Source organism: Rattus norvegicus, chromosome 7, assembly GCF_021556685.1.
Source record: "Rattus norvegicus strain SHRSP/BbbUtx chromosome 7, alternate assembly SHRSP_T2T, whole genome shotgun sequence".
Classification (NCBI taxonomy): domain Eukaryota; kingdom Metazoa; phylum Chordata; class Mammalia; order Rodentia; family Muridae; genus Rattus; species Rattus norvegicus.
This window is the reverse complement of record NC_141540.1, coordinates 35,601,564-35,618,814: the sequence shown is the minus strand read 5'-3', so window position 1 is coordinate 35,618,814 and position 17,251 is coordinate 35,601,564. Positions and strand designations below refer to the sequence as shown.

At 42.1% G+C, this 17,251-nt stretch overlaps 1 pseudogene; it reads left to right on the top strand.

Moving 5' to 3' along the window:
• The first annotated feature begins 3,915 nt into the window (after window positions 1–3,915).
• The window catches only part of Gapdh-ps98 (Glyceraldehyde-3-phosphate dehydrogenase, pseudogene 98), a 43,997-nt pseudogene continuing 30,661 nt past the window's right edge, over window positions 3,916–17,251 (top strand).

Sequence of the window (17,251 nt, the reverse complement as noted above, 5' to 3'; positions counted from 1 at the left end):
ATATTGGTTATATTTTTATTCATTTTAGTAGTTTTCTAAATTTTTCCTGAGTAATATTTCAAATTTTTATAATCAGAAACATTCCATTAAGTATTAAGGGAAAAAAAAGTGTCCTTTCATCCGTATTCTTAGAGTTCTACTGCTGTGAATACGCTCCATGACTACGGCAACTCATAAAGGACAAGAGTTAATTGGGGCTCGCTTACCGTTCCAGAGGTCTGGCTCATTGTCATCATGGTGGGAGGCATGGCAGCATATAGGCAGACATGGTGCTAGAGAAAGAGCGGAGAGTTCTACATCTCGATCCACAGGGAGCAGGACCTGCTGTGTGCCACTGAGCATGTGAGACCTCAAAGCCCATTCCCCTCGTGACACACTTTCTCCAGTAAAGCTACACCTACTACAACAAGGCCACACCTACTACAACAAAGCCACACCTACTGCAATAAAGCCACACCTACTGCAACAAAGCCACACCTACTACAACAAGGCCACACCTACTGTAGCAAGGCTACACCTGCTGCAACAAGGCCACACCTACTGCAACAAAGCCATACCTACTGCAGCAAGGCCACACCTACTGTAGCAAAGCCACACCTACTGCAGCAAGGCCACACCTACTGTGACACGGCCACACCTACTGCGACAAGGCCACACCTTCTAATAGTGCTATATTTAAACCACCACAAAAGAACAAATGAATATTGAGCAACTATCATCTCCATGCTAAACACTGTAGAGATGCTCTTTTATTTGCTGGGAAAATCTCTTAGTGGATAAGAATACTTGTTCAATGTGCATGAGGATCTGAGTTAAAATCCCCAGCACAGACATACAAAGCTGGGCATGATTGCATATACCTGTAACATTTCAAGATGGATATCGGCAGATCCTGGAAGCTCACCTGCCAGACAGTTTCATATAAACAGTAGTAAGGTGGAGAGGGAAAAAATTAAAAATGAACCCAAGTTCTTCTAGCTCTGGTCCCACATGTGTATGTCTAGGAATGCTCACTGACACAGACATAGACCACACGCACGCGCGCGCGCGCACGCACACACACGCACACACCCACACACACACACACACACCACACACACACCACACACGAAACTGTCTCTTCATGGAGTATAAATCGTCTGACAAGGACTGAAGAGGTTATGGTAGATAAATGCTTTCCAGGGCTTTCTTCTTCCCATGAAGAACTGTGTTCACATCCCCAGCCTTGGCTTCCATATGCATAGGCGTATATACACGTGCACGTACATACATACACATGCCAATAAAAAAGAAAAAAAAACAAGTGGTCACATAATTTATCAGATGAGAACACTTCTGAGAGTGAAGGAGAGTGCTGTCTGAGATCAGAGCAGATGTCCGGGTTCGATCGCAGCCTCAGGCTCCTGCCACCATGATAGAAACCTCTCCTCCCCTGCTTCCCCCACCAAGATGAATAATGCCCTCGACCACCAGTGGATGATGCCTTCCAGTGTAAACCAAAATAAATCCTTTTTCCCTTAGGGAAAAAAAATTAAGATCAGGACCTGGCATGTAGCCCAGTGATAGAGTGCTTCCTCTACCTAGCATGTTCAAGGCCCTGGGTTTGGTCCCCAGGACTGCAAATAAATAAATATCATTTCAGGACTAAACTGAGACTGGGCTGAGCTGACTCAGGCATGTGGGGAATGCTTTGGTGGAACTGCACATTTCAACTGAGAACTACCAGATATGAGGCCCCAATCCCCCGACCCCTTAAACATTAATCAAGAGATTTAAAGAATATGTATATATGGAGACAGAGAGGTCCCTCAAATCTCAGCTTCTTCCTCCTACACTTTAGGAAACATTCCGGATTCCAGTGCAATAAGAGGAACCAAGGACATGAGGAATGCGATGAGTGTGTTCTAACAGGCATAAATCACTCACACACATGACAGCTACACAATTGGATGCGTTCGCCCCATGATCAAAGTTAATATGACACTAAATTCTGCAATATGGGCATTATTACACTCACATACTTGCACAGCAAACAAGATCAATCTGTCTCTGTTTGAATTTTTTTGGTCAAGGTATCAGGTCCAATGATAGAATTCAAATTGGGTCCCATTTGTCATGGCTAAATTCCCTACATCAATCCATCTCTTAAAATTTTACATTTAGAAACTCAAGACACTGGCACTCTATGACCTCATGTTCCTCTTTAAAATACAGGTCAATAGCTGTGGGTCTTCTGTAAAACTCCTTCTTCCACAATCTTAGCCCCTCTGCTTACCCCAAGCACAAAGGGAGAATGAATTTCACCGGATATTGCTTCTTACAACAGTTTCCATGGTTCTTGTGTAGGTGGTATCTGAATTCGCCATGACATTTGAAAATGAGAATTTTTTGAAGGCGATTAAAGAAAAATATCTGGAGGGTACCATTAGCCCAGGGGGTTAAAGAAAAAAAAATACTCAAAATGCCAAAAAGTATTTCTAACTAATTTTCTGCCAATTGAGTCAGAGTAATTCTATTGATACCAGATTAGTTAATTAAAGTAATATGTCAAATTCTGTCTTGACAAATAACATCACAACTCAAATATCTATTCACTTTAATGGATTTGACCTGCATCTTCTTTTTTTTTTAACCATGAATTGGAAAAACGCATATTTTCCCCCAAAGATGGTTTTTTGATGTTTATTTGAGAGTTTTTTTTTCAGTAGTGATGTCTATACTTGCCGCCCAGAGATATACACTTTGAATCAAAGTCACAAGAAGAAATAAAAAGGGCTTGAAACAAAGTCACCCCTAAGATATATTTTTCCCTGCCTTGTGTTAGCAAACTTCATTTACAAACTAGCACTAAAAGAATGTCAAAAGAATTTTTCACAACACTATCAAAAATTCTATTGTGTCTGGGAGGCATCTCTGCAGCAGAGCCCCATTGCATCTTTTGAAACAAATGTCTTGGAGGACCTGTGTGGGAGGGGCTGCAATTGGAAGACCCTTCTGAGATAGAAAAATCTCTTTTTATCCTAAGAGTCTTTGTTGAAACAAAAGACGTTCGTATCCTGGAAATGGCTGAAAATTATTCACCTTTTGTGTCCTGCATACTCAAAACCTGAGAGATGGGAAGAACACATATGGGAGACAGAATGGTTTTTAAGATGTGAACGTTTGGGTTCAGTACATAAGCAGAATGGGTAATTTCCTTTAATATAAGAAGGAAACAGAATCCTTTTGTCCCGGATAAGTTAAGTGACAGATTCGTCCAGGACTTGCCCCACTCTTCCCATTTGGATCTCAAGCCTCAATTCAAACCAGTGTTTTAAAATACTTAGGGTCTTTATTCTCCCTCCGTTTCTCCCATTAACAGCAAAATATAATCTTCTTTCATGTTGAGTAGCTGATAACAAAAACTGGCTAGCGTGAGAATGCCCCACTGACTTCACAGTCGGCTTCACAGAGCTGAGCTGGAGAGAAATAAATGCAACTATTTACTGTCTCCTGAATTATGGATTTTAGAGTAGTGTTTAATAAAGAAAAAGAATTATTTAAAACAGCTCCATTGAATTCTGCACATGCAGAAAACGAACAGGTCACTGGAACTGATAACGGATTTTGTTGGGAGAGTTAAATTGAAATCTAATGATAGTTTGGAAGCTGGGATGGTTCCACCAAGACAAATCCCAGCACGGCCTGCATGCTAGCAACCTGGGAAGTATAATTATATTTTTAAGTGGTTAATTTTTTTTTTAACTTGAAGCTTTAGATAAGGAACTTTTCCTACTTCTCTGGCCTTTATTTAAGCTTCGGGGTTCACGGGGGTAGCTCTCTGAAGGGTGCCTCTTCATCTCCCAATTCCTCAGTTATTCAGAAATCTGGGTCATCTTCTGAACCGAACTGTGAGTCACTGGAGTTCTTCGGACCATGGCTGAGGTAGTGGGAGCACATGTCCCTTGGTTTTCATCTGTTCGAGCTTTCAGATTTGCGGCTAGCCCGCTAGCGTTGGAAGCTCTGCTGGCTGATTACGGGGAGCCGGAAGCAGCTTCTGATTTGGGGCAGGATAAACTAAGCGTCACACGGAAGTGCTAGGTGATCCCAAACGGGACTGGACGCAAGCATCCACTGACTCAGACGGAGGTCTGGGGATTCTTACAGATGTGGATTCCTGATCCGGAGTTGTAAGCGGGAGCCAGGAACGGAAAGAGAGAAGGGTCTCCTGGGCAGAGGGCTTAGCTTCCTTCCAAGGTCTAGACAACTGAGAAAAACCGGGTCTAGAAGAGCTAAAAGTGGTTCACTGAGATTGATGCATGGATGCACTGCGGGCAGGATAATCTTTGTTGGCCTTTGGGTATCCTACTCATTCACTCCTTCCCGACAGCCTGGAAATATAAATTCCAGTGCTTTTACTTTATTTTGCATTCCAGAGAGTTTGAAAGTGTCCAGACTTTCAGTGTGAAACCATGACTAGGCCCAAGAGAAACCAAATAGATGATGCTTTTCAATTAGGTAAAATAATTCAGTACCTATCGATGATCCGATGTGTTCAGCATGCGGACACAAACATTATACATCTGTTTTTCTATTTCCGTTCTCTCTAACATTCCCCTCCTTACTCTTGGCTAGATTTCTATCCCAAGCTTGAGAGTAGAGAGTGGGAGAAGGAATGTATAGGGTGGTAGATATAAGAACATATTAATTTCTGAAAGCTAATTGTAGCCCACTATGTGCAGAAGTGTCTCCTTCTACACCCTAAACCATTTAAATAAAATAAAAAAATAAAGTCTTTCTGTCCACAGGGCCAAATCTACAAATAGCCTGTTGGGACTTAAGCTCGAAGTCTCCAATTTCCAGATATCTGCTCTGAGTACAGTGACTCCCTTTTTTTCTGTCATGGCTTTCCCTTCTCTCACCTTGTCTGGAAATACAGACCCCAGCCCCATACACACCCTCTATCTGAGGAAGGTCTCATAACCCTTGGCAAACCTACAAGTTCAACTTTTCTTTCTTCTTTCCCAATAAGAACCCACCCAGCAAGTACTTGAGATTCTTGGAATGCCTCTCCACCCAAATGGAATCATTCACATGAAAACTCCTTCCCACAATCCAAGGCTCGTATCCAAGCTCTTGGTCACCCCAAATAAAGTCTATGCACACCAGTTGTTTTGCTGAAGACTGTCTAAGAGAGCTGTACCACTGAATAGCATCTAAACGATCTGTAACAGCTGTAACGCTAACATCTTCCTTGGAAAAGGCCTTCCTCAGTCTCCATGTTCCCACCCTTACACCCCTGCACTTATTCTCGGGATCCTGTAGACCCCACCTGTTATGGACTCTGCTTCATCCTTCCACCCCAGTGTGCAGTGGCACCTGGACACCCTGAGAGAGAAGGCGAAGGATGATGAACCACACGTAGTCCCCAACAGGCACACCACAATTAACAGTACTGCTCGTTGATCAAACTCCATCGTCTGAACCAGAACTTTCCTGTGGAATGAATAAAACAGTTTGACCTCTCAGGTGGACAGTTCAACAGTATATAGCCAATAGTTTATAAGTTGACATACCAATAGTGCCAAACTTCTTGTTCTTAGGAAGCTGCCCTTAAAGAATAAATAAGGACATACATGAAGACTTGGCTGAACATCATTGGGTTTTGACGATCATTGTAATAAACATTTAGGATGTCTAAATCTTAGCCAAAAGCAGTCCCATGGTGACCAGTTTTGAGTTACTGACATGAAGTTGTGGACACAGAAAGGTCTGTGCCTGCTCCCTCCCGCACAGCACTGAAGAGAAACCACATGTGGGGTTTCTGTGTCTTTGGTTGGTTGGTTGACTGGAGTTGATCTCCTCTTTGTTTCTTTTCTTATCTGACTATTATAAAGAGTCTAGGTGTGTGATCCTGGGCTGACTTAGACCTTGCTAGGTCCCCAAACTTGTAGTGATCCTCCTGCCTCTGCCTCTGAGTGCTGGGACTGTAGGTATGCACATCAAAGCCAGCAACTCTTGTTCCGTTTTCTATTTTAGAACCACAACACCTGCCTGTCACGCATTCACCACACCACCTGACTCTCAGCCTGTGACTCCGGTTGCTCTCATGGCAATGCCCAACTGCAGAAGGATCCAGAAAGAGAAATTGTTCTATTGATAAACACAGTGATGTTCTCCACAGTACCAAGCCCCTGGGTTTCCTCTTTCACACTCATAAAATCCACTGGAAACAAAGTTTGTCCTTTCCCTAAATGAAAAGCGATCATCATTATACTCAAAATAATTGTTCATTCTCACCCAGTACAACTAAGGTAAACAAACAGCTTACAAATTTAAAAAACAAAACTTATTTCAGGATGATAGGCTTAGAAATGTCTGGTTTTATTTCTATTAATTTGCGTTTTCTAATTTTTTTTTGATTTTTTTTTATTAACTTGAGTATTTCTTATATACATTTCGAGTGTTATTCCCTTTCCCGGTTTCCGGGCAAACATCCCCCTCCCCCCTCCCCTTCCTTATGGGTGTTCCCCTCCCAACCCTTCCCCCATTGCCGCCCTCCCCCCATAGACTAGTTCACTGGGGGTTCAGTCTTAGCAGGACCCAGGGCTTCCCCTTCCACTGGTGCTCTTACTAGGATATTCATTGCTACCTATGGGGTCAGAGTCCAGGGTCAGTCCATGTATAGTCTTTAGGTAGTGGCTTAGTCCCTGGAAGCTCTGGTTGCTTGGCATTGTTGTTCATATGGGGTCTCGAGCCCCTTCAAGCTCTTCCAGTTCTTTCTCTGATTCCTTCAATAGGGGACCTATTCTCAGTTCAGTGGTTTGGTGCTGGCATTCGCCTCTATATTTGCTGTATTCTGGCTGTGTCTCTCAGGAGCGATCTACATCCGGCTCCTGTCGGTCTGCACTTCTTTGCTTCATCCATCTTGTCTAATTGGGTGGCTCTATATGTATGGGCCACATGTGGGGCAGGCTCTGAATGGGTGTTCCTTCAGTCTCTGTTTTAATCTTTGCCTCTCCCTTCCCTGCCAAGGGTATTCTTTTTCCTCATTTAAAGAAGGAGTGAAGCATTCACATTTTGATCATCCGTCTTGAGTTTCGTTTGTTCTAGGGATCTAGGGTAATTCAAGCATTTGGGCTAATAGCCACTTATCAATGAGTGCATACCATGTATGTCTTTCTGTGATTGGGTTAGCTCACTCAGGATGATATTTTCCAGTTCCAACCATTTGCCTACGAATTTCATAAACTCGTTGTTTTTGATAGCTGAGTAATATTCCATTGTGTAGATGTACCACATTTTCTGTATCCATTCCTCTGCTGAAGGGCATCTGGGTTCTTTCCATTTTCTGGCTATTATAAATAAGGCTGCGATGAACATAGTGGAGCACGTGTCTCTTTTATATGTTGAGGCATCTTTTGGGTATATGCCCAAGAGAGGTATAGCTGGATCATCAGGCAGTTCAATGTCCAATTTTCTGAGGAACCTCCAGACTGATTTCCAGAATGGTTTTACCAGTCTGCAATCCCACCAACAATGGAGGAGTGTTCCTCTTTCTCCACATCCTCGCCAGCATCTGCTGTCACCTGAGTTTTTGATCTTAGCCAATCGCACTGGTGTGAGGTGAAATCTCAGGGTTGTTTTGATTTGCATTTCCCTTATGACTAAAGATGTTGAACATTTCTTTAGGTGTTTCTCCGCCATTCGGCATTCCTCAGCTGTGAATTCTTTGTTTAGCTCTGAACCCCATTTTTTAATAGGGTTATTTGTTTCCCTGCGGTCTAACTTCTTGAGTTCTTTGTATATTTTGGAAATAAGGCCTCTATCTGTTGTAGGATTGGTAAAGATCTTTTTCCAATCTGTTGGTTGCCGTTTTGTCCTAACCACAGTGTCCTTTGTCTTACAGAAGCTTTGCAGTTTTATGAGATCCCATTTGTCGATTCTTGATCTTAGAGCATAAGCCATTGGTGTTTTGTTCAGGAAATTTTTTCCAGTGCCCATGTGTTCCAGATGCTTCCCTAGTTTTTCTTCTATTAGTTTGAGTGTGTCTGGTTTGATGTGGAGGTCCTTGATCCACTTGGACTTAAGCTTTGTACAGGGTGATAAGGATGGATCGATCTGCATTCTTCTACATGTTGCCCTCCAGTTGAACCAGCACCATTTGCTGAAAATGCTATCTTTTTTCCATTGGATGGTTTTGGCTCCTTTGTCAAAAATCAAGTGACCATAGGTGTGTGGGTTCATTTCTGGGTCTTCAATTCTATTCCATTGGTCTATCTGTCTGTCTCTGTACCAATACCATGCAGTTTTTATCACTATTGCTCTGTAATACTGCTTGAGTTCAGGGATAGTGATTCCCCCTGAAGTCCTTTTATTGTTGAGGATAGCTTTAGCTATCCTGGGTTTTTTGTTATTCCAGATGAATTTGCAAATTGTTCTGTCTAACTCTTTGAAGAATTGGATTGGTATTTTGATGGGGATTGCATTGAATCTGTAGATTGCTTTTGGTAAAATGGCCATTTTTACCATATTAATCCTGCCAATCCATGAGCATGGGAGATCTTTCCATCTTCTGAGGTCTTCTTCAATTTCTTTCCTCAGTGTCTTGAAGTTCTTATTGTACAGATCTTTTACTTGCTTGGTTAAAGTCACACCGAGGTACTTTATATTATTTGGGTCTATTATGAAGGGTGTCATTTCCCTAATTTCTTTCTCGGCTTGTTTCTCTTTTGTATAGAGGAAGGCAACTGATTTATTTGAGTTAATTTTATACCCAGCCACTTTGCTGAAGTTGTTTATCAGCTTTAGTAGTTCTCTGGTGGAACTTTTGGGATCACTTAAATATACTATCATGTCATCTGCAAATAGTGATATTTTGACCTCTTCTTTTCCGATCTGTATCCCTTTGATCTCCTTTTGTTGTCTGATTGCTCTGGCTAGAACTTCAAGAACTATATTGAATAAGTAGGGAGAGAGTGGGCAGCCTTGTCTAGTCCCTGATTTTAGTGGGATTGCTTCAAGTTTCTCTCCATTTAGTTTAATGTTAGCAACTGGTTTGCTGTATATGGCTTTTACTATGTTTAGGTATGGGCCTTGAATTCCTATTCTTTCCAGGACTTTTATCATGAAGGGGTGTTGAATTTTGTCAAATGCTTTCTCAGCATCTAATGAAATGATCATGTGGTTCTGTTCTTTCAGTTTGTTTATATAATGGATCACGTTGATGGTTTTCCGTATATTAAACCATCCCTGCATGCCTGGGATGAAGCCTACTTGATCATGGTGGATGATTGTTTTGATGTGCTCTTGAATTCGGTTTGCCAGAATTTTATTGAGTATTTTTGCGTCGATATTCATAAGGGAAATTGGTCTGAAGTTCTCTTTCTTTGTTGTGTCTTTGTGTGGTTTAGGTATAAGAGTAATTGTGGCTTCGTAGAAGGAATTCGGTAGGGCTCCATCTGTTTCAATTTTGTGGAATAGTTTGGATAATATTGGTATGAGGTCTTCTATGAAGGTTTGATAGAATTCTGCACTAAACCCGTCTGGACCTGGGCTCTTTTTGGTTGGGAGACCTTTAATGACTGCTTCTATTTCCTTAGGAGTTATGGGGTTGTTTAACTGGTTTATCTGTTCCTGATTTAACTTCGATACCTGGTATCTGTCTAGGAAATTGTCCATTTCCTGAAGATTTTCAAATTTTGTTGAATATAGGTTTTTATAGTAAGATCTGATGATTTTTTGAATTTCCTCCGAATCTGTAGTTATGTCTCCCTTTTCATTTCTGATTTTGTTAATTGCGTTTTCTAATTTTTTTTGTCCATAATAAATGTGCTATTTATAACAAGAGAAATAAGGTCATGGCTAAAATTGCGTGCATATCTGTATACATGACTCCATTATATGTGGATTACAAGCACACATGAATGTATGTCTTCTCTGTATTACTCTGACAAATCCTGACTTTTTTACTTTAAGATAAACAGAAGGCAGAAAGATAAGGTTTCCGGCCACACCCAGCAGCTCAGCAAACCCCCTTTGTGGTACCTCTCCCATGTTGTCTTCAAAACTTTGCTTGGCTGTCTATATATGTTCCTTGTGCTCTTTCTTTGGCTCTTTTTATTACCTGTCTGTTGATTTGCTCTGTCTTATTCTGGTTTGTGTGTTTTTGTTTTGTCTCACTTTATTTTTTTTAAATGACTGCTTTCTAATGAGAGAAAGAAAGAATGAAAAAAAGAAGCATACAAGCAAATGAATGAATGAATGAATGATGAACAAAGGGCATGAGTACAGAGGTGGGGAGAATCTGGGAGGAGTTGGGAAATAGGAAACCATAATCAAAATTCATATTATGGGATTGGGGATTTATCTCAGTGGTAGAGCGCTTGCCTAGTAAGCGCAAGGCCCTGGGTTCGGTCCCCAGCTCCGAAAAAAAAAAAATAAAAAAAAAATTCATATTATATGAAAAAAATCTATTTTCAATTTTAAAAAGTGTGTGTGTGTGTGTGTGTGTGTGTGTGTGTGTGTGTGTGTGTGTGTAAGATAGCTCAAATAACTGAATTACAAGGAAAAACACAGTCAATCTAGATTTTTTTAAAACATGTACATTTTGGTTATTTTAAATACATGTTTTCTTCATTATCTCCCCTCCACTAGGCAGAACTGTGCTCTTGGTTACTTAGTTATTGTCTTAGTTAGGGTCTAATTGCTGTGAACAGACACCATGACCAATGTAAGTTTTTTTTGTTTGTTTGTTTTTTGTTTTTTTGTTTTTTTGTTTTTTTGTTTTTTTTTTTTTTTGGTTCTTTTTTTCGGAGCTGGGGACCGAACCCAGGGCCTTGTGCTTCCTAGGTAAGTGCTCTACCACTGAGCTAAATCCCCAGCCCCCCAATGTAAGTTTTATAAAGGACAACATTTAGTTGGGGCTGGCTTACAGGTTCAGAGGTTCAGTCCAGTATCATTAAAGCAGAAGCATGGCAGCATCCAGGCAGGCATGGTGCAGGATTTGTTGAGAGCTCTATATCTTCATCCAAAAGAAGCCAGGAACAGACTGGGCATCCTCTGGCAGCTAGGAGGAGGGTCTCCAAGCCACCCCCACAGTAACACACTTCCTCCAACAAGGCCACACCTAATGGTGCCAGTTCCTGGACCAAGCATATGCAAACCATCACGGTTATATATAATAATCTTATTATTTGTGACACGTATATTTTACGTCAGATACAGAATGGGTTACAAAAAATAAGATAAAAGGTCAGATCCAGATCACAATGTCTAAAAGCTTTGATACAATCCGAAGTCTCTTCCTTAGTGGCCTTTCCCACACCTCCTCTCTCCTGAAGACCACTGTCCTACTCAGCCCCCTCTACAACAGATCCTAGGCATGGGCTTCCTAGCTACAAAGGCCCTCACGACATTTATTAGATAGCGTGTGATCCCCACATGTGTCAGCTGTGATGCTGGGGCACCAGGGGGCACCATGGCTGTGGACCCCTGGGGAGGAGCTGTGTCTGTGGAGATGAACCCATTAAAGCTGCAGTGATGTGGAGAGGTTGGAATGTTGCAGCTCCAAGGTTAATTACCTTATCTCAGCTAGCTTTAGCTGCCTGGGTTGCCATTTCTTGTCCACCTCTGTGTCAGAACGAACATCCTGTGACTAAAAGATTAAAACTTTTTGAAACTTGTTAACTTAGCAGGCTACTAGCTTCCTCCAACCGCAAAGCTAAGACGATGTCACTAAATTGTGTCTTAGGCTACGTAGGAAAGCATCCTCCATCTTGCTGTAACTGCCTGTCTGACATAGCAACCAACCAGTGTATTTTAAACTCTGTATGACTTTCTTTGTTCTGTAGAACTATGAAATTGCTTCCAATTGTGTGTGGGGGCAGGGGGGTTGTCTGGCACTAACTGGCAAAGCTAGCTGGAATCCAGCAGTTCTTAGACATTTCCCATCCTTACTCCTGACATTCCTACCCAACCATCACTGTGCCTCAGGGGACCCTCATTAATATCATCTAAATCTAAATAATGGCATTTGTTGGCCACTGGTCAATGTCTAAAAAAAGTGGAAATATTGAAGTCTGGGAATATATATTTTCCTGATCCCCCTCCATTAAATTTTATGAAGAGGGAAAAAAATACTTTAATGAAAAACTTTGGTAGTCAATTCTTTGATTTTTATTTTTCTATCTCATTTCCATGGTCAAAATGTACTCCTCGGGATGCAAAGGAAGGGTTTCTTTCCATCTATAAAAACCCAGAGGTTGAGAAGACTGCTCAACTGAAAAGTATACACCCCAAGTGCACCGTGTGCAGGGGTATATTGGCCGGGCTCTAGGTAAACACAAAGAGCTACCATTGCTGGGTGAAAGGACTTAAACTTTTCACTAAGAACGCAGGAGTCTTCCGGTTACAACTGTTTCCTGTGCTCACTTGTCTGGGTACCACCATACTTCATTTATTATTGGCTGCCATCAGTGCAAGGATACAGGGACTTACAAAAGAAGATTTGCATCCATTTCCTTAACCTAGCATAAGTCCCTTGCAATCTCTCTTGGATACCTGTATCCCGTCGCTTGTCAAAGTGTGTGCTAAAATGGCAAGCCGCGTAAACCCCAATTATGCTATTTTACAGTTAAAAATAACGCACACAGACAAATTTATAAACATTTTACAGCATGCGTGTCGAAGCGTTATTACCACTGCGGTGTGCCCTGTCGGATAGGCATGTCCCGGCACTGAGTGTCAGATAATGGAGGAATATTCATTGAATTGAAAAGAGCAGTACGACAGCAGATTACAACTTTTATATACAGGAGAAGTACATCACTGCAATGCCTTTTCTTCTTTTTATCTACTTCCCCTTTCCCTTCAGGCAAAAATATAAATGAAAAATACCTTCTCCCTTCAATCAAATACCACAGATAAAATGCCGAATGCTTGCTCGCCTGCTCGCTTTGGAGGTATAACAAATGTTAATCTATTTCTACAGCCAACAGAGACCGGAGGCTGAGTAGGGAAGAAGGGGATTAGAGGAGCTTTTCCTCCATGGCATTTTTGAGACTTCAAAATGCTCTTAGAAGCTACTTAACAACAAAATCAGTTGATCCCACTGTTGTGCCTCAGAATTCGGCTTCATTTACAGCTGAGTAGAGGAGCTGAAGCGGGGCGGGGCGGGGCGGGGTGTGACTGCCCCGCCCATGCATCGGTCCAAAACCTTTTACTTAGAGCATTTCTATGAAGTCTTATAAAAATCCTCCAGCTTTCCACAAGATTTGTGTCTCCCGGACCAGACCCACCAAGGGCAGAATCAAAGACCTCATCATCATCTGCAAAGATCCCAGAAGGCTCGATCTATCAAGTTGTATCTCTAAAACTCCATCTCGGCCCCATTTCCACCCACCCAATCCCACTATCGGTTCAGCTTCTGTCTGGTGCAGAGTGTGCTGAAGAACACCCCCTACCCTCGTGGGTCCCATAGGACCCTTAGTGTTGTCCCATGGTTCCAGCCTCGCTACTTAGCTGTGGCGACCCTTAACCCAGACCATGCTCTCTGAACATCCCAGACTTTGCTCAGCTGCTAGAAAAGAGAAAAAAAAAGAGATTGACTGTTAAGGGGGCGGGGGGAGTACCTGTGTGCTCTCCCATGTGCTCGGTGTAATTTTTGTCTATTTTTGATATTGTAATTGTAATTTACAACATTTCTTCCCCCACCACCACCACCAAACCCTCCCATATACATCTCCCTACACTCCTTTAAATTCAGGGCCTCTTTTTTTCATCAATTGTCATCACGTGCATATATAAATATATTTGTATATACATACACATATATTTCTAAAATAATGTTCACATAATGTTACTTATGTGTATGTTTTTAAGGCTTACCTTGCACTGGACAACCAGTTGGTGTTCTGTTCCCTGGAGAAAACCACCTATGTTCTATTTAACCACTAATGTTAAATGGACAGACAGGTAGAAAATTGGTACCTAAAGATAGATAGAAAGATGATAGATAGATAGAAACATGCTTCATATGTACATATACATACATACATACATACATACATACATACATACATACATACATGTGAAATCCATTATTTGTGGGGTAGAAAGATAGATCGATGGGTGAATGCTTACTACTCAAGCATGGAGACTCGTGTTCACAACACCGACGTAAAAAGACAGGCACAGTGGCATCCACATACCCTTTGCTGGGAAGGGAGGTAGAAAGGAGAATCCTGGTGACTCGCTGACCAGCCAATCTAACCAAAAACGGCAACTTCCAGGTTCAAAAAACCATTCTATCTTGAAAATTAAGTAGAGTCACCTGACATCAACTTCTGGCTTCCATAGGAGCACATGGACATTCATGTACTTGTATGTGAACACACGTGCATGCGCACACATACAGAGGAGAGAGAGGAGAGAGAGACAGGACAGAGAGAAAGACAGACAGACAGACAGAGGCAGAGACAGCGAGAGCAGTATCTCACTGGTTTTGGTTCTGCGTCTCTGGAGGAATTCTTCTACATACAATTCCCCTACAAATGCTCGCCCTGCTCATAGGACAGCACATTGGGTCCTCAAAGGCAGACTGAATCACTCAGATCAAGCTAGGAAGCCTCTTCAACAAAAAGAACATTCTACCCTTCAGGGAATGCTTTCTGGTGCTCAGTGATGTGACTGCACTTTGAGAAGTCTTCAGGGTCTTGTACACTGACCCGTACTCTCAAGATCTGAAAGGGAACCAGTAGCTAGCGAGCCTTGCTCTCCCCAACATTGAACAGGTAAACTCTGTCTCTTCTCTCAGCCCAAGGAGATATCTCTTCTCTCACACACCTTGGCTCTGGAGGGGAAACAACTCTTCTGACTGGTGATAACATATTGTGCAGCAGGCCTTGGAGGCAGTGTGTTGGTCCTCTCTGAACTTCATGGTAACTGAAATGCAGGAAGAGACTCTCCTTCAAGCCCCAGAAATGTGAAAGATCCTCTCTAGAAATGTCTAAGGCCAACTGGAAAGAACCCAGATGCCCTTCAACAGAGGAATGGATACAGAAAATGTGGTACATCTACACAATGGAATATTACTCAGCTATCAAAAACAATGAGTTTATGAAATTCGTAGGCAAATGGTTGGAACTGGAAAATATCATCCTGAGTGAGCTAACCCAATCACAGAAAGACATACATGGTATGCACTCATTGATAAGTGGCTATTAGCCCAAATGCTTGAATTACCCTAGATCCCTAGAACAAACGAAACTCAAGACGGATGATCAAAAGATGAATGCTTCACTCCTTCTTTAAATGAGGAAAAAGAATACCCTTGGCAGGGAAGGGAGAGGCAAAGATTAAAACAGAGACTGAAGGAACACCCATTCAGAGCCTGCCCCACATGTGGCCCATACATATAGAGCCACCCAATTAGACAAGATGGATGAAGCAAAGAAGTGCAGACCGACAGGAGCCGGATGTAGATTGCTCCTGAGAGACACAGCCAGAATACAGCAAATACAGAGGCGAATGCCAGCAGCAAACCACTGAACTGAGAATAGGACCCCCGTTGAAGGAATCAGAGAAAGAACTGGAAGAGCTTGAAGGGGCTCGAGACCCCATATGTACAACTATGCCAAGCAACCAGAGCTTCCAGGGACTAAGCCACTACCTAAAGACTATACATGGACTGACCCTGGACTCTGACCCCATAGGTAGCAATGAATATCCTAGTAAGAGCACCAGTGGAAGGGGAAGCCCTGGGTCCTACTAAGACTGAACCCCCAGTGAACTAGACTATGGGGGTAGGGCAGCAATGGGGGGAGGGTTGGGAGGGAAACACCCATAAGGAAAGGGATGGGGGAGGGGGATGTTTGCCCGGAAACCGGGAAAGGGAATAACACTTGAAATGTATATAAGAAATACTCAAGTTAATAAAAAAATAAAAAATAAAAAAAATAGATACATAAAAAAAAAGAAAAAAGAAATGTCTAAGGCCAAACTTTACACGAATCAGTTTGTCTGGTTTCCAAAGAGCAGAAATTTGGGTAAGAGAACCTTCTAGCAAAATCAAGCCTGCGTCACCTTCCGTTTCTTCATTAGTAATTCAGATCTGTGATTCTCCAAAGGAGAATAGGAATCATTTGAATATCCATACTTTTTCCTGGTGACTCTGGTTCATTTTGTGGTCCTGTCAGTTCAGTGAGTAAAGGCCAGTTTCTCACACTTTTTTCCATTCTCTCTTAGCCATTCTCTCTTTCTCTGTTTAGTGTCCCTCCAGTGTGCCCTCGACCTGAAATTATTCCAACAACTGCATTTTCTTTTCTAATCTCTATGTGCTCTGTAAACCAAAGAACAACAAAATTGAGCTCCATTACTCTCCTCTCCTCTCCTCCTCCTTCTCCTCCTCTTCCTCCTCCTCCTCCTCCTTCTTCTTCCCCCCCTCTCTCCCTCCCTCCCTTCTTCCCTCCCTCCCTCCAGGGAGAGTAAAAGAAAGTTTAAATTGCAAACAGCCAATTGACCTGTCATCTCATCTGTATTTATAACCTTTATTCATCCAAGCAAGACACCAAGTTTCCTGGGAAATCAGTTCTTCTCCCAAGTTGCAAGTAAGAAATGATGTAAGATGCTCTAGAGATTTAAAGGAATCTTTCTAGTAACCTGGAAGCAACCCACTCCGGTCACTCCACTGAAGTAGAAGGCTCAGCCAATCACCAATTAATGAATCCAGGGCCCACTCAACTGAATGCCTAGCTGGGCTGTGAAATCGCCATTCAATAACCCAGAGGTCTTCCAGGAGATTCCCACAATGACCCGCCTGTGGTGACATGTTTAATCCCACCCTCTGATTTCAACTGGTTCCCTGGTTTCAACTGGTTATCACTAGGGAGAAAGGGGAGTCAAAGGCTCTCTGATCTAAGGAGACTCATCCAGAAATGAGGCTCTCCCTGGAGACAGAACCACACATTATGGAGCAGGCACTGCAACCCAGGAACCACAGGCAGAAAGACTTGTAAGAAACTAACAAATGTCTTGGCATCGAAAGGAAAACATGACCTGAGTACTTAGCCAGTTGAAATGGATGGAGATTCACATTGTAACTGAACCATTATTTAAGGTTCCAAGGTACAACCACGGTCTGTATGTAGCATATGAAAGAAGAATTTTTAAAAAAAATAATCCAAGATAAAGAGATAGCCCAAGTTCAAATCGGTATTATATATATATATATATATATATATAATTCCTGTCTTCAAACCTTATTGGTAAAGTG